The 23790-nt window shown below is 46.0% G+C and overlaps 1 protein-coding gene across 1 annotated transcript in view; it reads left to right on the plus strand.

Moving 5' to 3' along the window:
- Positions 1-23790, plus strand: part of IARS2 (isoleucyl-tRNA synthetase 2, mitochondrial) — a 551921-nt gene that overhangs the window by 526968 nt on the left and 1163 nt on the right. The window lies entirely within an intron of this gene.

Raw genomic sequence — 23790 nt, forward strand, 5'->3', positions numbered from 1 at the left:
ATACAGCTCCTCTGGAGAGACTTTCTCCATTTTTGAATTTTGAGAGCATGTGCTTTCTGGGACAAGAATATGCCACACTTTTAAAAGAAGTGGTCGTACACCTGGGTGGCACCCTGCTTCCCATTGGTCGTGGGTGCCCCCCCGCTTGATGCTCAGAAACTGAATAAATATGGGAGAGCAGCATGGCTCCTCAGATCTGCGGCTTGAAGAGAGAAGAAGAGGAAGGACTGCCCTGCTGACTCCCTCGCCGGCACCAACAGGGCTGGACTCACCAGGACTGCACCTGCTGCACGCCGTGGAACTCCGCACCAGAAGGACTTTGCCTGACTCTGAAGGTCTAATGAGTGGACTACCTGCAAGCTTCAGGTTAACAGAGACCACCTGCAAGAGTTCCCATCCTGAAGTGTGTCCATTGGACTTTTAATGATTTGGCCACGTGTAGTGTTTGAATTGTAGTCTAGACATCCCAAGGTCCATCTAGGAGATTCGAGACCCCTGGGTTTGTATTTTTGACATTTTGAACCCTCAAGAGGAGTTAGGAAGAAGTTCAAGAAGTTTGGAGCAATTTTTTGAAAAAGCTCTGTAAGGTGACCGACTCGACGTCAAGAGTCAAGCCGGCCACCTTCAACGGCGACCCGGCCTGGATTTCAAGTTCGTCCTGCTGAAAGCTCCGAAGCTCCAGACTTCCAGGATTTGACCGGGGTCTCGCAGAAAGTCAAGCCAGCCTAACCGAATCCGACCTAACTAAGTGCCTTGCTCAATGTCAAGGGGAAAAAGCACCAGAAAAACTACTTAGTGTGAAGGTAAAAGTTTGACCAAGCCCCCCCTCTTACTGTATTCAACCAGGGTTCCATTGCAGTCGGCCTCAAACTTTGACTTTGTTCCGGTCAAGTTCGACCAAATGTCCCAAAGTGGACCTATCTGTTTTTAACCACTAGAAAGTGTTTCTTCTTTAAAATTTCATATCTCTGGTTCCCTATATTGAAATGTTGTCATTTTGGTATCCATTGTTCATATAAATATAATCTATTTTTATAAATGGGAGTTGGATTTTTTTATTGTGTGTTGTGTCTTACTTATTTAATGTATTGGTGTTTTTAAATGCTTTACACACCTGTCTCTTAAGTTATGCCTGTCTGCATGTTGCCAGCTACCAAGGGTTGAGCGAGGGAATAATTTGAGACCTTGGCTGACCCTTTTATTGTGTTTGTGGCCTCATTACTAGGTGGAAGAGGAAGAGATGTGGCGCCGCGGCCAGGGCGACTGACTCCGCAATCTTGGGATCACGGTTCGATCCCCGGCGCCGGCTGCAGATTAGCCCAGCACCATGTGACTCTGGGCAATAGCTTGCTTAATCTTCCCGACGGCCCCCAGCGCCTAGAGACCCTTATGGGTGATTGTTCGCGCTTTACAAATGTGGATTCTTCTTCTTATTATTATTATTACTAGTGGTAGGTAACTACTAATGATTCACCTTCCATCATCCAGTCAACCCACATAGACCTTCGATGTCTCAAAACTCTTTGGGGAAAAGGTGAGCTCCACCTTGGAGCGTTTTAAGAACCTCTCGGCCACTGCTTGATCCCTCAGGTTAAAACCCCAAAAGAGGTTCAACCTGGTTCTGAAGAGGTCTCATTTTACACAACAGTCAAGCAGTCCCAAAAAACCCTTTGTGCAGCAGTATAGGGACAACGGAAAGTAAAAAGCAAGCCCCCCCTCTCATCCTGGTAATTTCCCATCCTCCACCTCTTCCCTAGTCACAAGAGGGAAGCAACTCTAGTTTGCCTTTGTCATAGTACTTGAGACAGCATCCTGGTCAGCTTTCCTCTTTTCCCCTGTCTGGAGCTTTGGACCAATGGGTCAAACAGATTGTGAAAAAGGGGTATTCCCTACCCCTACACCAATTTCTTCCCTGATCCCCTTTGACGCGCAGACCTTTCGCATGAACATCTTCTCGTTCTGCAAAAAGGAGCTGTGCAGTTGGTGCCAGAGAAGGAAATTGGACAAATATGCTACTCCTAGAACATTCTTTTCCAAAAGAAGCGCTGCAGTCTTCATCCAACCCTAGACCTCAGGATCTTGAACCTTTTCCTTCAGAAGGAGAATTTTTAATGTCCCTAGTTCAGCTTCTTCTGGTGCTGGACCTGGGAGACTGGATAGTGTCACTCAACTTTCAGGATGCGTATTTCCACATACCAAAAGTCCCGCAGGAAATACAGTTTGTTGTGGGCACAACTCTTAATCAATTAGCAGTTCTTCACTTTGGCTTGGCATCAGCACCACAGGTCTTCACAAAAGTGATGGCAGTGATGGCTACCCATCTCATGACTTCAGGGACTCCAGTTTTACCCTACCTGGATGACTGGCACCTGAAAGCTAGGACTGTGCGCAACAGCAATCTGTAGCATCTCTGCTGTATGACCTGTGCTTTTTTTTCCCCAATGTGCCTAATTCTCACCTGGAGACCTCCAAGTCCCTTCTTTTCATTGAGGCAGTACTGACACAGTCATGAAGGTAGCATTTTCATGTGAGCAAAAGATACAAGACATCTATGTTCTGCTTCTGCGCTTTGAATAAGGTCCTGTGCCCCAGTCCTGTGTGTCGTATGCTGCTAGGTTTGTTGGTTTCTTGCATCTTTCTGCTCATGCATGCTCTTTGGCACATGAGGGCCTTCTAGTGGTGCCTCTATACGCTGTGGTTCCAACATCAGGGTAGATTACATAGTGGTCCCCAGAGGCGCTGCAGTGGAAATTGCCTGGTTGGGTGTAGAGGAGAACCAGTCCAGTGATTGTCCTTCCAACCCTCTCCAGCTGTGACCATGGTAGTGGCAGATGCCTCCACTCAAGGGTAGAAAACATATCTGGAGATCCGAGGCCTCTGGTCTCCAACACAACAGAACTTCCACATCAATGTGCGCAAACTGAAAGCCATTTACCTAGTTTCCAGTGCATTTCTCCAGTCCTTTCATGGTCCATCATTCCAGATCTTGACAGACAGTACCATCTTTGTGGCTCCAGATTTTCTGAGAAGGGTGTGGTAATCAGACCTCCAGCACCTCTCACTTTGTCCCCCACTGCCTTGCTCTTAGAGTGGACCTTCTTTCCCAATTGGAAGGTTAGTGTGGTAAATAAAGATTTATGGTAGCCAGTAGTCTAGGTGAAACAGGATAACATTTATTCACAAGGTAGAAGTCTCAGGTTACAGGTAAAGATGGTAGTAAAGAATCCGGAAGACCCCCAAAAGTAGCAGCAGTTTTGCTGCTCTCCCCCCGCATTCCAACTGATAGTCAAACCATGCACACATAAACATTCTATTGCCTCACACTCACACTGGCTGATTCATGTTGCATTGGGCTGTTAATGACTGACTGCAGGTGCTATTAGGTAGATAGCAGGTGTTACAAGGTGAGGCCTGCAATATCTGTTGTTAGGGAAAGGAGCCTTTTGAAGTGGCATAGATTCATGCCTTTCTATTCCTGATTTCTGTCAGGGGTCATAAATAATTGGATATAACCTGCGCTCACCCCTTACTACTTCTGTGGTGGGCACTCCCCCTGGAGTCTGCCCTGCTGAGAAGAGCATCCTTTGATACAGAGGTGAGCCCTGGAAGGTGGCCTGGCCAGGGCACATGACAGGGGAATCGACCCACACTAGTTCCAAGGAAGCATCCTCCATCTGCTAAACCGTTATAAAGATGGGACCCATCATTGTTCATTTGTGCAGTCTCTTCGTCCTAGGAGGGGACACTCTTCTGAGTACTCTGGGACTACTACCCAGCCTGACAACCTGTCACACTGAAAACCCACTTACTCCAGTATTGGAGCCTTTCATAGATTCACATGCCTGAATCATTCCCCGTCGTCGAGACGGGAGTCTCCGGTACATAAAAAAGCTTTGCTTAGTATCATAGCAAACAGAAAAAAGGCCTAGGCCCATTTTCCTTTGCAACCCATAACCTTCGTTATGTAAAAAAGGACTAAACCAGTCCCTGAGCCAATCAGAGCCTCTCACCCTCTAGAACACTCCTGAGAGAACCTTCTGCCCTCAGATTTTCTACCGCACGTTGTGCTAGGGAGTCTCCTTTGAGCTCTGCTCAAATTCTACAGTTGGTTTTAGATTGAGGTGATTTTTTCTACTGAAATTTCTACATCATCTAGGAGAATGGCTGATAAAGAAAAGAAAGGCTTGTTTAGGGCCTGTGCCACCTGCTCAAAGAAGAGATTATATACTGATGATCCTCATAAGGACTGTATATACTGCCTTTACCCACACCACCAGGCGAAGGAGTGTAAGGTATGTCGCACCTTTTCTAATAAGACTTTAAGGGATCGTGAAGGCAGACTGCTAATTTGGCTCCAAAAACTTAAAACCAGGAAGGACGTCGTGTCTAGTGACAGTGAGGAGGCGTCAAATGTTTCAAGGAGATCTCAGAAGAGAGGCAGATCTCCTCAGGCTCATACCTCAGGGGAGAAACCTGAGAAGGCTCTTAAAAAGACCACTGCTGGGTCTTCAGAGCGCAGTCCCTCAAAATCTCCTAAAACTAAAGAAAAGGAGAGCAAGGGTCATGCTTCAGGGGTGGAACAGCCAAAGAAAACAAGTTCTGAGCCTTCAAAATCACCCCTTAAAATTAAACATGCGCTTAAAAAGCCAGCGTCTACTTCACCTGAGGAGAAATTAGGAAAATCTACATCGTCGACGGGATCGTCGACGAAGAAGGTAGCGTCGTCGACGACGAGGAGTGAAGTAAAAGTCATTATTAAGCCTGTACTCTCGTCGACGATGGCATCGTCGACGGCAGTGTCGACGACGAGAGCGCCGACGGCGACGGCAATGACGACGACGACGACAACTACAGCGTCGACGGCACCGTCGACGACGGTGACAACTACATCGTCGACGGCGGCAACGACGACTATGTCTACAGCGTCGACGACGGCATCGACGACGACGATGTCGACGGCGGTTAAAATGGCAATCTCGTCGACGGGCTCGTCGACGAGGGAAAAAACCCCGGAAAAGCGGGGTTTTGACAGGAAAAGAAGGATTACCCCGGATATTACGTCTCCTAGTAAGGTAACGCCTCTGGTTCCATCCCATTTATTGGAAGAAGAAGATTCGCAGGAAGAGGATAATGAGGGCCCGTTTGGCTATGCAAGTAGCCCCTCTCAGTTGCACGTTAAATGTCAGGAGGATGACTGGGAGGATGAGTATGGGGGTTATCAGGACCCCCCCCGACAACATGAACAGGAAGAGATGGTGAGTGTTCCAGCTTCTCTTCTGACGGATTTGCAGTTCATGTTGGATGATTACAAGAAGAGGCATACTTTGCCTCAGTCTACCCAAAGGATGCCAGTGGCTCCGGCGCACTCTGTGCCATGTACACCACTGCGAAGACAGGAGATACCGGTTCCGCGGCCACTAACACCTTTGCCACAGCCGGCTCTGGACACTTCTGAGGATGAAGAGCAGGAGGAAGGGGAGATAACAGATCCTAGTAAGGAATGGGATGAGTATTTGATTCCGTCCCCTTCATCTCCGTCACCAAGACCTGTGGATTCCCCTCCGGAGGACATTGGAGGGTTCCATAATCTGATGGAAAGAGCCGCGCAGAGATTTGCGCTCAGTATGTCATCAGATAAAGCAGAATGCTTTTTATATGATTTTAAAGAACCGTTTCGCAAGACTGTTAGATCTCTTCCAATTGTGAGTCATCTATGGGAGGAAGGTCTCAAAGTAATGGAGACGCCGGCAACGGTTACTCCAGTGCTGGCTAGGCTGGACAAAAAATACAAAGCGCCTTCCGATGCTCCGGCTTGTTTATTAGGTCACCCCAAACCGGACTCGGTTATAACTCAAGCGGCGCAGCAAAAGTCGAGGAATCCCTCTGCTCCAATTTCCACGCCACCGGATAGAGAGGGTAGGCGCTTGGATAATGCAGGAAAAAGGTTTTCGTCCATGTCTGCTCTTCTGGTTAAGGCAGCAAATGCACTAGCCATCCTGGGCAGGTATGATAGGCAGATGTGGTGCGACCTATCACCATACATTGATAGCATACCTGAAGCGGACAGACAAGAGGCTAGAAAAATCCTCCAGGAGGGTGAAAGGACTTCGGCTGAAGTCATAGATTGTGCAATGGACATTGCGACCACGGCCTTCAGATCTCTGGGAGGAGCGGCGGTTTTGCGCAGACAAGGATGGTTGAGAGCAACATCTTTTAGGCCTGAAGTCCAGAATAAGATCTTGGATCTTCCGTTCAATGGGGAAGATCTGTTCGGAAAACATGTGGATGAGGCCTTACAGAGTATAAAAAAGGATACGGAAACAGCGAAATCTCTGGGAACATTGCAGTATAGGAAAGTTCCTTTTCGTGGCTCACGTGGTAGGGGCCAGCCCTCTTATAGAGGGGGTTATCAACAAGGCCGTTATTCTTCCTACTCCACATCATCTCAACCATATCGTCAACAACAATATTCACAAAGAGGAGGTTTCACAAAATCTACTCCTAGAGGTCGAGGAGGTCGTCAAGGGAAAGACACCACCCGAAGACAATGACATTCTGGTGACACTTACTCCTCATATGTCACATATTCCCCTGGGTGGAAGAATTTCCTATCATCATCAAAATTGGCAGCAGATAACGACGGACCAATGGGTCCTCCAGATAATTCAATTCGGTCATACTCTAGAATTTCTGGAAAGCCCCCCTTGTTCACCTCCAAGATTTCAAGAGGTCAAGTATTTGCATCAGATGCTTCAAGAAATTCGGACAATGCTCCGAAAGGGAGCAATAGAACCGGTACCGAATTCCCAGAAAGGAAGGGGATTTTATTCCCGGTTTTTTCTGATCAAGAAAAACATTCTTCAATGGCGCCCCATTTTGGATCTCAGATCCCTAAATACTTACCTCAAGGATCAGACCTTCAGAATGATTTCCCTCCAGGATATTCTGCTGCTGTTAAACCCAGAGGATTATATGACCAAACTGGATTTACGGGATGCATATTTCCATATTCCAATCCATCCTTCACACAGGCAGTACCTTCGGTTCGTGGTGGCCGAAGATCATTACCAATTCAGGGTGCTTCCTTTTGGTCTGAAATCGGCCCCGAGGATTTTTACAAAATGTCTGGCTCCAGTGGCAGCGGTACTAAGGAGACAGAAACACCAAGTGTTTCCTTACCTCGACGACTGGCTAGTCAAGGCTCCATCGAAAGCGTCAGCCCAGTTGTCAACAGAGGCTTGCATAGAACTATTTGCCAGTTTAGGCCTCACTCTAAACGAGGAGAAGTCGACTCTACAACCTTCAAGAAATATAACTTTCTTGGGAGCGATTCTGGATACGGAGGTAAACAGAGCGTTCCCCTCCGAGGAGAGACAGCGCGGAATAATATCTCTATCCCAGGCGTTTATAAAAAGAAAGTCTCTTTCAGTACGCAGGTACAAGTCTTTGCTGGGAACGATGTCATCTTGCATTCCCCTCGTACCTTGCTGCAGACTACGGATGCGTCCGTTACAAGAGCAATTGGATCTTCAGTGGCATCAAGCGACAGGATCCTTCGAGGATATAATCAAAGTGACGCCGATCATGGTCCACGCGGCGACATGGTGGACCCGAAAACGAAACATCTCACAGGGTCTTTCTTTCCTGACTCAGCCAGCTCCATTGGTCATTACAACAGATGCATCCTTGGAAGGATGGGGAGCATTCCTTCAGGATCTGCAGGTCAGCGGTCGTTGGAAAGCGGACGAACAACAATTGCATATCAACCTTTTGGAGCTCAGAGCCGTCCGCTTAGCATTGTTAGCGTTCCTGCCAAGGATTCAAGGTGCAGCCGTGTTGGTAAGAACAGACAACACAACAGCAATGCACTATTTGAACAAACAGGGAGGCACAAGATCTCTCTCCCTGTCTCGGGAAGCCCAGTGGATATGGGAATGGGCTCTACGACACGAAGTATCCATTACAGCGGAACATCTTCCAGGGGACCAGAACACCAAAGCGGATACTCTAAGCAGACTAAAGTCTGTCTGTCACGATTGGGAAATCGACAACGGGATTTTGGACAACATCTTCCAGAAATGGGGAACTCCAATAGTAGATCTTTTTGCGACAAGGGAGAACAGAAAATGCCGGTTCTTCGCAAGCTGGCTTCCCCAACGGGGATCTTGGGGGAATGCGTTTTTGATGGCATGGTCAGGCATCTTTGCCTACGCCTTTCCTCCAATTCCCCTCCTGCCGCGGGTTCTTATGAAGATCAAGAAAGAACCATGCAGGTTAATCCTGATAGCTCCGTGGTGGCCCAGACAGCATTGGTTTGCAGAGCTTCTTCTACTGTCAGAGGAGCGCCCGATTTGCCTGCAGCCGATACCGTCTCTGCTGACAATGTTCCAGGGGGAAGTGCTGCATCCGGATCCGAAATCTCTGCAGTTAGCAGCCTGGCTCCTGAATACCGTGAATTTCAACATCTGAATATCCCTACGGAGTGCAGAGAGATTCTATCTAGAGCTAGAGCGGATAGTACAAACAAGACATATCGGATGAAATGGAAAAGGTTCTGTTTATGGTGCAAAAGGTCTAACATTCATCCGCTGCTTTCAGAAGCTCACGAGATTATTCCATACCTCTTGCTTTTGGCTAAGTCTGGTTTGGCGCATGCGTCTATAAAAGTACATCTAGCTGCAATTTCACGCTTTAGAAGAACGGCCTCTGGTCCATCTCTGTGGTCTGCTAGAGTCATCAAGCAGTTTATGAAAGGTCTGTTCCGAGTTTTTCCTCCAATAAAACCACCGCCACCTCTCTGGCAATTGAATGTCGTTCTTTCCCAGTTGATGAAACAGCCCTTTGAACCAATTCACAGGGCGGAACTGAAATTTCTTTCCTGGAAAGTTGCGCTTCTCATTGCACTCACTTCAGCCAGGAGAGTGGGAGAAATTCAGGCTCTCACGATCCAAGAGCCGTTCTTGCAGTTCAAGGAGGACAGGATAATACTCAGGACTAATCCAAGATTCATCCCTAAGGTTCCAACTGACTTTCATTTGAACGAACCTTTAATTCTCAAAAGATTTTTTCCACAACCATCAACAGCGGCGGAAAGAGCTCTCCACTCGCTGGATGTCCAGCGTTGTTTGAAATTCTATTTGCTGAAAACTAAGCCTTTCCGCAAGTCTTCACAGCTTTTTGTGGCCTACAGCGCACCCAGAAAGGGTTTCCCTTTGTCAAAGAGAGGAATTGCCAGATGGATATCAAGTGCCATAGGGTATTGTCATCAGGCAGCTGGCCGACCTTTGAATGCACGAGTCCGGGCTCATTCTACAAGAGCAGTCTCCACCTCTACTGCTCTATTTGCAGGAGTACCGATCCAGGATATCTGCAGGGCGGCGACCTGGACGAGTACACACACCTTCACCAGGCATTACTGCTTGGATGCAGCCACAGAGAGAGATGTGGCAGTGGGAGAAGCGGTGCTGAGGAACCTTATCCAGTAACGGTGAGCCTTCTTTACCATCCCTCCTTCCTTTGTTATGTACGTTGGCACATTTTATGGTTGTTTATTGTATTACCATTTGCAAAGAAATTTTGAGAGGTGGAATTTGGTTTACAGATACCATTTTTATCACACTGTATATGTTTCCTGGATTCACTTTCTAGGTAACAAAAAATGTGCATTTATTTACTGCTCGCTATTCTGATTCAGGCATGTGAATCTATGAAAGGCTCCAATACTGGAGTAAGAAAACAAGTTACTTACCTGTAACTGTAGTTCTCCAGTATTGGACCTTTCATAGATTCACATGCAACCCACCCTCCTCCCCTGAGAGGCTCACCTCGGATTTAGCACAAAGAGTGTTATTGCACAAGTGCACGAAAATCTGAGGGCAGAAGGTTCTCTCAGGAGTGTTCTAGAGGGTGAGAGGCTCTGATTGGCTCAGGGACTGGTTTAGTCCTTTTTTACATAACGAAGGTTATGGGTTGCAAAGGAAAATGGGCCTAGGCCTTTTTTCTGTTTGCTATGATACTAAGCAAAGCTTTTTTATGTACCGGAGACTCCCGTCTCGACGACGGGGAATGATTCAGGCATGTGAATCTATGAAAGGTCCAATACTGGAGAACTACAGTTACAGGTAAGTAACTTGTTTTCTTCCCAGAGGTGTGGGAATATTGCCTGGAGTAATTACTGGATATTTCTAGATACCAAGATAGCCTTCCTACGAGCAAGAAAAGGAAGTGCCAACACTGCAGAGGGAGCGGATCATGGAAGGTACTACTGTAACTGACCTTGGCCTAAAGCAAAGTCCTACAAAGACTCCTTTAGCAAGTTTGCCGAAGGACTCATGATACAGCCGGATCAGGCAGTGTAACCTTCATCATCTATCATAGCTGTTAGGCACCTGAAGCAGTTTCCCCATATGGTCGGGCCGACCAAAATCGCAACAAGCTCCCACTGATGGCCTTTGTGCCCCACAAATGAACTGCGTGACCACGGCACTGCCAAGTGTGTCTTTGCGTCAGAAGCAGTCCAGAACATTGTGGCCTGCGATATGCACTGGGGACCATAGTGAAGAATCAAGGTTGTTGCCCTGAGACACTGCGTGTTGAAGAAGATGCTAGGCGTCTCACGCGGAAGAATCGTCATCTGCAGACGTGTGGCCTTCTTGCTTAAGAAGGGCCAAGTACTCACAGGAGTGATGGAGAGAGTCATGTCATGAATTGAGTGCCCGCCAGCTTAAGCTGCGATTTGTAGCCTGCCGCCCAGCAGAAGCCCCACTGTCAAAAGCCTCTTATTGACACGACCCTCAGAGCAGGGCGCTGCACACCCGGTTGCTGTGTGGCTCCTGAGAAGACTGCTACGTACCACCTGGAGGCTCCTGTTGCTGGTGAGACCTGCTGCCACAGGAGGCCGGAACACAGCCCACGCTGCTACTGCAAACTTGGTGAGATAATGAACCAGGCCTAGGCCGATGAGCCTGAGTGCTAAGACAGAATCATTGGCGAGGAGGAGGGGGAGTACAGGCTGCAGAGACCAATCTACCTCGAATGCTGAACATAAGGGTGGTAGCACAGAGATAGGGGCCTACGAGGGACAGGTGGAGGACTAGCTAGCAGAAGTCCCTCGAGCACAAAGACTGAACCAGGTATTTGTCTATTTTTAATTGTGAACTGGTATTCTGTTTTCTCTGTAATAAAGTACTTGTCTTTTCTACAAAGAGAAGCACTGGTCTAGATATTGATCTTTTTGCAGTGGTTAAGTGTGGGGGTGATATTGAGTCTGTAACCTGAGTAACCCCCATTCTAATCTCCCTGGGAACCTTGACTGCTTGACCTGCTTCTACAAAAAGGCCAGCTTGCAGAGACATAGTAGGGCAGGCCTCAGGACAGCAATGGTAAAAGGCCCCAACTCCCACGGTTGTGACTAAGTAACCCCTGCTTGTTTGTGGGTTCTAAAATGGGGTCTGAGAAGTATCCACCAGAATCGGATGCTAACTAACTTTTTCTTCACAAAAACTAAATATTAGGCTGCAAGATTATGGAACCAGTCTCTCTCCAAATATGTCCTTACCTACCCCTACTCTTCACCCCTTTCAATTCATGTATTCAGATTCACTTTAATCCTTCACTCACTTTCATCGGATGTTATATTGTTACTTTCTGAAATGATGTTCTCATTAAGGTTGCTAAAATTGCAATACAGATTAGTGCCAACAGGTGCAGCTGCACTATATAAGAATTGTAAATAAATCATTAAGAGGAAGACTTTTAGGGAGGGGCTCACAGAGCTATGAGGGAAGGTTGCCTATCCTGTTCCAAGCATACCATATTATGAAACCTTACAGCGGTGGGTTTTTAATGGGTTTGGTTATGCCGCGGCCTGTAATGCTTATTCTGCCCTATACTCAAATAAGCCAATAAAATGGTCTTTGGTTTTGTTGGATTTCTCAGATTGTTTTTCCCCAAAAATGTAAAGTTAATGTTATTTATAAAGGAAACAATGACATTGTCTTTTTGTTGATTAAATACAATCCACAACATCATATCAGATTGCTGGTTGTTTTATTAATTATATTATTAAATTTAAAGACAAACAGGACAGTTGCACAAATCGTCAATATTATTACAGGAGTTAGCATTAGTTTCAATTTTGCATCTCCCAAATGATCAATCCATTCACCATCGTGGCTAAAAATCTTCCCTATCTCACTAATCCAGGAATGTACAATCTCCCACATGCAATGTTCTTCTAAAGCTTGAATCTCACTAGAAATATTAGTTACATTTTGTATATGTGCATTAATAACCCTGCTGTTATCAGGTATGAAGATACAACACTCTTTTACCTTCAGTATCTTGCAAACACCACCATCCTTCATACCTAGCGCTAAGCAGCTTTACATAATCATTGCCTGCATTGCGGTTAACCCAGATTGCCTCTGAATTAAGACTTCTGCGGTGTTAGCAGCTAGACTTTCAACAAGTGTAGACAAACGTCTGATTTTCACATAATTCATAGGCACACTTATAGGTGGAATAATAGCTCCTAATATATCTAATATTGTCTGTCTAAATCCAGGTTTCACTCTCTTCATACCAATTGTATCATACACTTTGCTCATGTGATAAACTGTGACAAGATCCAACCCAATTTTGCTGCAAATTGCAATAAGCAGTCATATATACACATAATATATACTTCTCGGAATCAGCTCTTCACCAACCAGGAAATCACCATTTCCAACATAACTTTTCTCACACTTCCATTCTCTCACATATTCAGATTTTCTGATTCTGGTATGTTCAACGCACCATACGCATCTCACCTTTTCTCTTATGTTCAGTTGTCATCTCAGATGCAAATTTGACAATCTAAATTCTTCCTCAATCTTATTCTACCCCCTTATCTTTCTCTCTTTTCTCCAGTCTCTCACAATTTGAACTCTCCTTACTTTGTATTATTTAATTAGCTCACGCTCTTCATTACTCAAACCACATACATCCTCCTGGTTAGTATTTTTTATTTTCTGCTCAGTTGGTGCAATTGTCTTTAGAAATGTACTATATTTAAGACCCTTATTAATACCTTTTTCTTCAGAGCTAGGTAGATCTTCCAATAAGACATTGATATCTGGTAGATAGCAAGACAAAAAAATACTAACAAGCACATTGCACGATATACTGTAGGAATCTGGTAGTTGTAAGTAAGTTTCATCTTCACCTTAAGAAGTAGGAAGAAAAGTACTTGCATAGCAATGTCTAACATTCATAATATCAATAAATTCATTCAACATTTTAGCATAAATATCATCATGAAATCAACTAACGAAACTTTCCTTATATATCAGTGTATTATGTTTAATATTAGGACGAGCTGTAGTTAATTCAACCTTTGTGGAGTCCTATCCCACCGGTAAAAAGGAGGCACAATAGCTGGCCAACTGAGATTATTAGTATCATTAATAAGGTGATCATTCTAATAATGCTGCAGTATCTGCTATATGCCATCTTCCATTTATACTAAAAACAAAAGGTTATTGTGAAACTCCAAACATCAACAAAAGTGTCTTTTAACAAAATAATACAATTGTTCTTCTTATTTCTTAAACAATTAAACAATAACCAAGAATTGAAATAAAACTTTCAAAATAGTCGCCTTTGGTTTTTTTTCTGAAAATGTCTAAGGATTCAGTTCAGCCAGCTCATGATCTGAAAAAGATGTTCTTCTTTCTAAAATTCTTAAAAGTTTCTCATAGTTCAGTTTTTCTTGTATTGTTTAACAGTCTTTAATATATTCAGGGTAGTTCTTTTTCTTAAGCATCACTTTCAGATTCACGTGCAAAGGTGTATTGGCAACGATTTATTTGACTGTAGTTTTCTGGATCTGTCTGTTATTCCTCTAATATTTATGCTAGAAGCACTCATTCAAGTCATACTTTTGACACATACTTTCTATTCAGAGGTCAACAGCTACACAAATATTCTGCAATGTTTCTAGATCTTCTAAAAAGTTCTAACTATGGAATCTCTCCCTAAGAGTGACTGGCTATGTAAATAATGGGCCATGGGATGCAACATTGTGTTGGGCAATACATATTTGTGTTCAGAAATAACATACAAATATTGATAATTTTGTTTGTAACCCAGTTTTTTCTCATTTGCTTTTCCCACTCTCTGGAGCTTCCTCTTGGAGAGCTTTCAATTCACTTAATTAAGCTTAATAGACAACAATTGACTTCTTCTGTCATAGGGTCAAATGGATATCAAACATTAGGAAAACGATGACACTACTGGGCCTTAAAGAATCATGGGAAACCCAAAACCCCCCAAGCAAGGTAGAGCTCAAGCGCATATACTGGGATTGGATGGACAGCCAGGAACTTAGCAAGCCCAACGCAGGGAGGCTAACGAAAGAATTCCTTAATTACAAGCAGACCAGAAGCCTCAAGCCTTACCTGGATATAATCCAGGTCCCAAGAGAAGGGGCTTTGTATATCCAATTTAGGCTCGGCACGCTCCCAGTCCATGCACTAACATCAAAGTGGTGTTCACCAAGGGATACAACAGAAGGTTTCCACTGCTGCGGAGCACCGTTGTAGTGTATTTCCAATGTTATGTTTGCCTGTCCAGCCTATAACATCGCAAGGTCTAAATGGCTTAAACCGATATGTAGACACATGGGCACCTGCGAGCATCGGGCTGCTTTGCGCATCCTGAAATCCGACCCAAGTGTACTTTTTACATGCGGGGTGGCTAAGTTTCTAAGCTGTGCTTGGACAGTCAGGCAAAAAGCCTTGCGAGGGGTGCCCTAAGCTCACGCTTTGGGTGACACTGGAGACCCCTGGGTTGCTCTGCACATACCGAAATCTGAATAAAGAGCTTTCTACTTGTGGGTTAACTAAATCCTAAGCTATGCGCGAACAGTCAGGCAAAAAGCCTTGTGAGGGATGCCTTCATTTTCATACTCTAGGCCACAACAGGACGTCACCTTAACTCAAGAAAGCCTTTTTAGAATGTAAAAGTACTGGCACTTTATATAAGCCCGCTGGGTTGCACCGTCATGTTTTTATCCCTTTTTTTAAATAACAATTTTTAATTCATGTATGATTTTAGGTATGAACTTGTAAACTCGTATGTACAGCTTTTTAGATAATTGTTTTTACGCTTTGTGGTGCAATATCAAGTCTAAAAATACTGTGTAAGCACAATGTCCAGTACAATTATGTTTCAACTAATTATTTGCATCAATTTATTTATTTTTATTCACTGTACAAACGCTGCACAATGCTTTTATGATACAAGTTATCGAAATAAAGCAATTGATGATGATGACTTCTTCTGTGTTTATCTCAGTGTCCCAGGCGGTGAACCTTAGAAAGGTACCGCAATAGGAATGCCAAAGCAAGTTCCTCCACGGCATAGACTGTTTCACGGCCATGAAAACTGTGGTGATGAAGCATCTCGGAATATGCTTAGTGGTGCAGCAGCAGCACCACCAGCATATTGTGTGCCTCAGACCGCTGCAAGACTACCAGGGATTGTGGATCCCTGGCAGTAGCAGCGGTCCCATGGTGGTCCAACCGCCTAACACTTAATAGGGCAGTCGGAGCAGTGGTGCCCGCACCGCCACCGTGGCTGCGGTGGTCCATCGGATTGCCATAGCCCTAATCAAGCCCTAAATCTTTCATGTGGACCCTTATAGTCATTAAATCCAATTCCTTTGTCATCATTTGTCAAATCCATTTAGTAATTTCTTCTCACATTCTTCATTTTGCATATATCTACTTCACACTCATCAGCCAATTCTTTGAGCTTCTCATGTGCTTCATTTGCACTTCTGGCTGTTTCCTCGATCACAAATCTAATTTCATCAACATTGTATGACAATAGTCTGTTCAGATTCTACAAATAAAATTATTAAAAGACCAACAGCAATAAATCTCTGTGTAGTGACATGCAGATCAATTTGAGAAACAGCTGTGGTGTGCATTGACAGCTGCCACTAGTACTTGGCATAGCTGTCCATGCAATCTCAGATGGGGCACTAGCTATTGTGTTCACAGATGTAGTTGGTCCCTGTGCTTGCACACCCACACTATTTCCTGGTGCACCTATATCAGGTACGATAGCAGGACCAGTTCCCTGTCTCTGTACTTTATCGGTGTGTGAAGGAAGTCTGGAATTCAGAAAAGCATTAAAGTTATCCTCCTCATCTGAATCTTCATTTTATTTTTATTTTTTCCTCATTGTTTTTCGTTGTGTTTGTTGTCTTAGACGTTTTGGGAAAAACGTACTTCCTTCATCCTGTCCTTCTTCCAATACCTTTCCTGTCGATCCCACTTGCTCTCAAGTCATTGTTTAAATTAACCCTTCACCTGCTTCTACATTTTCTTCCTTTCCTGTATAGCCATGCAGTCCCATTTGTTCAATGGCTCAAACTGGGTAGGTCTAGGTAACAGTCTTCTGTCATTCATTATGTTTCTCAGAAAATCTAGTTTTCTGATGTTAAAGGTACCATCAAAGGAAACTGGAGGTCTTTATCATATACAGTATTTGCATGCCATTCAGAAATCCAGGTACAAACATAAATCCAATATCCGTCATCATTTCATATGCAGGCATTCCTTCAGCAGCACATTTCTGATCCTCAGTCGAAGGTCGATAGAAGCTTTAGGCTTTTTCAACACCGCACCCTTGATTTTCACCCAAACATTACACAAAATAAGCGAAAAAACAATCCAGCGTGGTTCTCTAGCTGACTAACCAATCACAGTGCAACATTTCGGTAAATGAGGAGAATGATTGCTAAGCCTTTCTTAATTAACTTACACTAAATATAAACAAGATAAACCTTGTCTGCTTCATCTAAATAGGAAGGAAATCAGCAAGTTAGAATAGGACAAGCCTCACAACCAATAGAAGCAATAGTAACACCTTTTCACCATAGATAAAACTTAGTTCACACTAGGCAGACCATCATCCAATGGCAATCTCTCTTGGCCAATCTACTTACTCCTATGCACTTAGGAGCAGATGACACCAACCCAGAGTAGACACTCCTAGAAGTTAAAACTCGTTCATTCGGAAACCCTATCTGTGTGAATGCCAGGCCTCCAAAACACAATCCCTCATGCAGACAAGCAAACCACAATACAGCAAGATCTTGGATTTCGACACATCCATTAACCAAACCAACCAATAATAAAAAAAAAAACCTTTTCGAAATGAAAATCACAAATAAGAATAGTACATCAGAACAACAGTGATCAAACCACCAATTGAACACAAAGTTATCATCGCATTACCAAACACTCCACACACAGCATAGCAATCCATCTTTCAAACTTGTAACCTCTATAATACACTGTAGTCACACCAGAATCACTCTATCATCAGAATCATTCTTTAAAACAAAATAGAGGTGCTTGTTAACATACAGCTGTCCTCTGCTACCAAAAACTGTGGAAGCAAAATGGTACCCCAAAATTAAAACACCTCAAAATGTACCTCAATTAGATATCCCACATTTCACTGGATCAAAGATGGTGTTAAACGTCAATATCTGATTGAGCCTTTTAGTGAGTAGTACTCCTGCGTGCCCGTAGATGGCGTTGTTTGGCTCCAAATGGTGGTGTAAGCGCCATCGACACCGGATGTGAGGTGCCACCAGCACGCTGACAGCAGTACTTTTCTTTCTGTGCCAGTCAGCACAGATCCTGGAAGAACAACCCCTAGTATTTATTGACTGAGCTTTTTTTTACATTTGGCCCAAAAATTCGAGACGAATCAGCTAAAAAAAGCTGTTTTCATGCCGTGTGGTACCTGTCACCGACAAATGTCGGCGATGCACCCACATTTGGTGTACCTCTGGTCTTTGAAGTGTGATTACAACACCAAGACCTGCTGCACCATGTACCCCAAGGCCCTAAGGGAGCAGTCCCTCAAGCTCCTTGCCGTTCAACATGCAACATCTCGAAGCTCACAATCACAGTCGAGATGAAGGTCCCGAGACCGGTTGCAGAGCCACTCCAAGCACTCATCACAGTCGAGGTCGTTGGGTAAGTCCCACAGATGCAAGAAGAGTAAGGAGTCGAATAGATCTTCGACTTCACTGTGTCCGTCGAAGTCATCTGACAAGAGCATCGGCACTTGAGGCCTAGCTCTGTGGTGTAGATTGCGCCTGGGCCATCTCTGCACCTTCCAGGGTTTCTGAGAGCTGGAGCGACCCCTTCCCAGTTACTTGAATTTTATGAGACCATGCACTTCTTATTTAGGCAGCATGGTCCAGCTGGAGTGTTTTGGGCCCTGTGGATCAGGAGGGGTACTGGTGCAGATCGAGACCTTTCCTGGCACTGGCTCTAGTGCCAACACCCCCATCGGCCAGACACCCCACGGTGGCTTGATTCGGACACAGAGCCAGACTAACATCGTCCCACACACAGCTCCAGGGCCGACGCGGGTGGGGGGTAGACTGAGCCAGTGTCTTATTCCTATGGTAACAACAGGGAATGCTTTAATTAATCTCAGCCACTCACTATCGCTTGGGCCGTATCCCAATCCATCATTGGATGCCACCTCAGTTTGGACCCAGTCATTTGCAAATCAGTCATAACCCTGTTCCTCGCGGGAACAGTCCAGCACGAACTGCCAGGCCAGATGCCCCTAGCCAGGTCCTCACTAAACTAGAACACAAGCAACCCAGGACTGGTTTTCAAGCATTCCATCCATCACCTGTAAGTCCTACGATAGGCCTGGATCGGGAGACGAATGGGAGGTGTCAGCGGACCCTTATAGATACCAGTTAGAGGAGACCAAGGACAACTTGTATGAAGACCTGGAGGATGCCAGTGGTCTGTACACCACCCCAGACACTGGCCTGGTCTTCCTCCACCCCCTACAATGTATATGGAGGAGGGTGCCTCATTTGCAAAGCTGGTGCAGGAGGTGGCTGAGGTCCTAGACCTTATGCTACCCTCTGTGGCTGGTGAGACCAACCTCTTGACGGAGGTGGTTCAGCCGAGAGTTACCCCTTCCGAACCGTTAATTCCATTAAATGAAGCCCTTACTGATGTCCACTCGGGCCTGGTCCAGCTCCTGTGCTATATACAATTGCCTGCCAACATCATCCCACCCGTTTCCTCACCCAGCACCCCACCCCGGAGAGCTTGGTGGTCCCGGTCTCCAAAATGAACCCTGGTGCATTCCCTACCTCCCCACCAGACCGGGAATCCAAAAGGCTGGATACCTTCAGGAAGAGGAAGTTCTCTTCTGCCAGCCTGGCCCTGCGGTTAGTGAACACCACGTGCTTCTTTGGCTGATACTGTTATACCACCTGTGATTCAGTTGCGCAAGTGCTGCCATGGTCTTGGAGGAGGCCCGAGCCATACTCGTTCAAGTAATTGCTGATGGGAGGGATGCAGCTAAGTTCACCATCTGATGTGGACTGGCAACTCGCTGGGCACTGTCGTTTCATCTTTAGTAGCCTTTAAGGTCCATGCCTGGCTGAGAACCACTGGCTTTTCGGGGGATGTCCTAGCCTCACTCATGGGCATGTGCTTTGATGGGTATCGGTTGATCGGAGAGAAGGCGGACTTTGCACTCGAGCGCTTTAAGGATAGTAGAGCAACGGCCAGGTCCTTGGGACTTTCCATGGCCTCACACCAACCTCACTCTGCCCCATTCTTGGCCATGGAGGGAGCTTCCAACCACGTCTTTACATGCCCAGCCACCCCGGCCAGCAATCCTCACAATCTTTTCATGGCTGAGGACGCACTTACTACAGACCACTTGGGGCAGGCAACCATAGGTCGAGCCAGTCCACTACCACCACTGCTGCCAAAGCCTCCAAGACCCTATAGTTTGCCCTCCGACCATCATGGGCATCCAGTGGAGGGGCAGGATACACCATCGCCTGTACCATTGGCAGTCAATTACATCAGACCATTGGTTTGTGCAGCTCGTCCAAACGGGCTACTCCCTCCCCTCTATGACCACCCCTCCACCCATGCCATGTACTTACGACAAGCTGACGGAAGATCACCTGTCTTTGCTTTGTCAGCAGGTGTTAGCTCTCTTAGCCAAGGGAGGTATAGAGACGGTGCCAGCATCAGAAGTAGGTTGTGGTTGCTATTCCCGCTACTTTCTAGTGGCCAAGAAGGACGGAGGACTTTGTTGTATCCTGGACCTGCGCCTTCTCAGTCTCTTCCTGTAAAGGAGAAATTCAAAATGCTCGCACAAGTCCTGTCTGCTTTGGACTGGATGGTATTGCTGGACTTGCAGGATGCATATTTTCACATCCCCATTCAGCCTGCCCACAGGCACTACCTGCGGTTCACAGTAGGCCATAGCACTTCCAGTTTGTCGTGCTCCCCTTCGGCCTTACCAGCGCCCCTCGGGTGTTCACAAAAGTGATAGTGGTGTGGTTGCAGCTCATCTTCGGAGGTCAGGAAATTCCAGTCTCCTCACCCTGATGATTGGCTGTTGGAAGATGGGCTTGTCCTAGGCAGTCGTCTCCCACCACCAGACTACAGCTAACCTTCCGCATTCCCTGGGGTTCACTATCAACTTGCCGAAGTCACACCTGACTCCCTCTCATACGCTCCCTTTCATCAGAGCTGTTCTGGACACAGACACGTTTTTTGCAAATCCTCCCAAGCAGCAAGTCCATGATATTTAGACAATGATACCGATGTTTCGGCCCCTATCCTGGATTTTGGTGAGACTGACTCTGAGGCTGTTGGGCCTCATTGCCTTCTGCATCCTTCTTGTGACCCATGCCCGCTGGTATATGTGGGCTCTGCAGTGGCATCTGAAGTTCCAGTGGGCACAGCATCAGGAGAATCTCTCCAACATGGTCCAGATCTCTGAGGGAACCACAAAAGCCCTGCAGTGGTGGCTACTGAACCGCGATTGGCTCAGCAGCTGACCCGTCTCTCAAAGCTGACCGTGGGGACAGATGCATCACTTCTGGGCTAGAGCGGCCATCTGGGAGAGGTCAAGATCTGAGGACTCTCTTCTCCAGTGGAAACCAGACTCCATATCAACCTGTTGGAGTGCCGTATGATGCGGCTGGCATTGAAGGCCTTCCTTCAGTCAGGGGAAAGCTGGTTCAAGTGTTCACAGACTACACCACTTCCATGTGGTACTGCAACAAACAGGGCGGGATGGGGTAGTGGACTCTTTATCAAGAGGCTCTGCGCCTCTGGACATGGCTGTAACATCATGACATTTCCCTGGTGGTTCAACACCTGGTGGTCTCTCTGTATGCCAGGGAGGACAAACTCAGCCGAAGTTGCCTAGCGAATCACAAATGGCACCTCCATCCAGAGGTGGCGCAAGGTCTCTTGCAAGAGCGGGGAGATCCTTGGTTGGGTCTGTTTGCCTCTGTCGGACGCCCAATTTCAACAGTTTTGGGCGCTGGAGTTTCCAAGGAGTTTCTCGATCAGACACTTTTTTCATCTTGAATGGAGCTTAGGCTTTCTGTACACCTTTCTGTCAATACCACTTAGAGTTCTTAAGAAGATCAGAAACGACCGGGCCCGGGTCATTCTGGTGGCTCCAGATTGAGCAATGAGAGTTTGGTATCCCAAACCATTGAGCATTAGCACGGGTCCTCCAATCAGGCTACTTCTTTGGGAGAATGTCTGTTGCAGCAATAGGGCAGGGTTCTGCACCCAAACCAGACCACGCTCCGCCTTCATGCATTGAGATTGAGAGTTGTAAGCTTTTGACCTTCTTCCAAAAGTCTGTGATGTTATTCTAGCAGCCAAGCATCCCTGCGCAAGTCAGTATACACCTGCAGTTGGGTTAAGTTTGTGGCATGGTGTGATTCTAAAAACATCGACCCTCTTTCTACACCTCTCTCTAAGGGGCATATTATCAAGCCAGGCGATAAAATTATCGCCGCTTTAGCGGCAGAAAACTGCCGCTAAAACGGCGATAATGGGCTGGATAATATGCTTATGGAATTCCAATTGAAGCCCATGTTAAATGTGAGGGCGAACATGGGCTTCAATTGGAATTCCATAGAGCATATTATCAAGCCCATTATCGCCGTTTTAGCGGCAGTTTTCTGCCGCTAAAGCGGCGATAATTTTATCGCCTGGCTTGATAATATGCCCCCTAGTTTCTTCTGTTTGCTCTATATTTAGCCCAGAAGGGTTATGAGCAGAGTTAAAAGTTACTTATCGGCCATTTTGACATTTTTGTGGTTGCAGGACCAACTGTTTTTATTCAAGTCACCTTTTGTGGCTAGGTTTCTAACAGGTTTGCAGCACGTCCGCCACCAAACCCCCCCCCCACCCCTTCCCCACCCCCCAGGCCATTCATCCATGCTACAGTGGAATCTAAATCTTGTTCTAAACTCCTTAATGTGTACATCTTTTGAGCCTCTGCACAATTGCCCTATTGACCATCAAAACTGCCTTTCTAGTGGCAATTACATCGGCAAGGAGGGCCAGCGAATTGCAGGAGCTCTTGGCACACCCTCCCTACTCCACCTTCTAACTGGACAAGGTGGTGCTTCGGATACGTGCCTCCTTATTTCCGCCGACGGTTGTAACTCTTTTTCATGTAGGCCAGAACATCACCCTGCCTACCTTATTTGCTCTGCCTCACCCCTTCAAAGAGGAGAGACTCCATCTTTCAGACCCAAAAAGTGTGTGTTCATTCTACCTTGATTGCACAAAAGAGTTCCATGTGGATGATGAACTCTTAATGGGGTATGTAGGAGCCAAGAAAGGGAAGGCTGTGCAGAAACAGACCTTCTCAAGATGGATAGTGCTCTGCAGCGAGATCTGCTATACATTGGCCAAGTAGCAACCCCCTGATGGTGTGCGTCCCTCATTCCACCAGAGCTAAGGCTGTGACCGCTACGTTAACCTGCAGAGTACCCGTCTTGGATATCTGACACGCTGCAACGTGGGCATCTTTGCATACATTTACCAAACACTTCTGTCTGGTCAGTCAGGTCTGTTGTGATGAGAACTTTGCCCTTTCAGTCCTGCAGGACTTTCTGGTTTGAATTGGCTTTGCAGACCCACTTCCTGGGAGGCATTGATTGAGTATCTATTGTACGGTAAGGAGTCTGCGGTTAGAAGCCTCTATCAGAAGGACAAGTTACTTAACTTCGGTAACACTTTATCTGGTAGATGCTCTGTCTAGCTTCAGATTCCTTACCGACCCTCCCATCCTTCCCACTCTGTAAGCCGATTGCAGTGTAAGGTACACCCTTCTTAGGGCCTTAGGATTTCACACCAGCGGTCAGTTCTCATCGTGGCTTTGTGCTCCTGACGTGGGAAGTTGTGTAACTAATGTCAGCGCGCCGGGGTGGTGCCTATATAGGTATACCGCACATCATTTTTGGCAGCCCGCAATGCAGAATCAAATGACACCACCTACCAGCACGCAGGAATACTGGTGGTCAGAAACCTCCAGATCCGGGATTACGCCTGGGGAATATTCTAGGGTAAGGAATCTCCAGCTAGATAGAGCCTCTAACAGATAAGATGTTACCAAAGGTAAGCAACTTTTTCTTCATGAGCCAGTGGGCTCCTGCATTACGGCACCTCCCAGACAGGAAAAATCTGAAATGCAAATCATTAGTTCAGTGAGATTGATTAAGCGGGCCCTCTAATACCCGAGTTCTGGATTGATGAAAAGTTAAATGATTTTATTACAGAATTCAAAATAAATGTACAGAGGAAATTCTATGACGAATCTCAAACACAAACTTATACATAGTATATAAAATCTAAAAGTATTCTGAGTCCCATATGGGCAGCAATATCCCAAAAGAATCGGATA

The sequence above is a fragment of the Triturus cristatus genome, chromosome 6 (genome assembly GCF_964204655.1).
Source record: "Triturus cristatus chromosome 6, aTriCri1.1, whole genome shotgun sequence".
Lineage (NCBI taxonomy): Eukaryota > Metazoa > Chordata > Amphibia > Caudata > Salamandridae > Triturus > Triturus cristatus.